Source organism: Globicephala melas, chromosome 3, assembly GCF_963455315.2.
Source record: "Globicephala melas chromosome 3, mGloMel1.2, whole genome shotgun sequence".
In the NCBI taxonomy this organism is placed as follows: domain Eukaryota; kingdom Metazoa; phylum Chordata; class Mammalia; order Artiodactyla; family Delphinidae; genus Globicephala; species Globicephala melas.
The window spans coordinates 150,233,698-150,234,888 of record NC_083316.1 but is presented as its reverse complement, the minus strand read 5'-3'; the positions used below and the strand labels follow the sequence as shown (position 1 = coordinate 150,234,888).

Below are 1,191 nucleotides of genomic sequence, written 5' to 3'. Positions count from 1 at the left end.
AGACAGATCCACCAGGAGACCGCAGATCGCTTGTATGAGCTCCTGCCCCCAAAGAAACGCCATCATGAACTCATATATCTCCACCTGAGGTTTCCTACCAGTGAAGAGAAGGAGGAGTCCCGCCATACCGGAAGGGCTGCTCCAAAAGTCTGCAAAGAAAGGGAGCAAGGAGGGCCCTCCGTCGCCCTCTGCAGCTCCGGTGGTTTCCCAGAGGAAAAGCCAGCCTGACAAAGATGTAGAGGCAACAAGAGGGCAGAAAGGGCCCTGAAGGAACGGCTCCCGCACATCTGACAGTCCCAGGCCCCGAAAACGCAGGATTCCTCTGCTGCCGCACCGGCAAGGGGAGCCTCTGAGGCTGCCCCCAGGCCCTGAGCTGGGTTTCCCTGTTGCCGCTGAAGACCTAGACTCCGAGAAGGAAGCAGTGTTCCGGCGCATCAGCAGTGAGCTGCAGGGTGAGACCTAGGCCATTGGGGGCCTGGGCACCATGCAGCCTTCCTGTCCCTTTCTGCTGCCTGCCGCAGGGGCTGCTTCTCCGCAGAAAATGTTTCATAGTTATTTCTATTTTAATATGATCATGGTACATTAAAATGTATTAGTGCTTGCCTGTGAACACTAAGGTCACTTGTAATTTTCTATATTGTTCTATATTTTTGTGACTAAAGGCATTACTTGGGGGAATTAAAAGAATATCTTGAAGCGATTTTGGCTTTTGATCTGCAACTAATTCCTATTTAACCTTAATTCAGGGGTCGGATTCTTTGACCCAAGGAAACAGAATAGTATAAAAAGAAAGAATGTGAGTGTCAGATGGTGGCAGTGATTAAGTATAGCAAGAGACGCCTTTGCAAAAGTTACTGTTGGTCCCAGAAGACTCTCACTTAGCTGTGTGACCCTGGGCAAGTCACTTCACCTAAATCTCTGAATTATAGGGCTGTGCTGATGATTTAAAAGTGACTGAGCACGGTGGACACTCGGAAATCCTGGGTTCTCAATAAAGCCACTGCCCTGCTCTTTGGTCCTTTGGAATTACTATATTAGTAAAATTTATACTTGACAGTAATTTTAGCTTAAAGTTTATTTTGTCTATTTCATCTCAGCCTTTCGGCTAAGATCAAGTGTAGTATCTGTTCTTGTCAATTTAAATAGCAAGAGAAAAGAAAGGAAAATAACGGGCATGCCCCCACACTCTTC

The 1,191-nt window shown here is 47.3% G+C and overlaps 1 pseudogene; it reads left to right on the top strand.

Annotated features, from left to right (window-relative positions):
* Positions 1 to 1,085: 1,085 nt before the first annotated feature.
* Positions 1,086 to 1,191, top strand: LOC132597160 (U2 spliceosomal RNA; annotated as a pseudogene).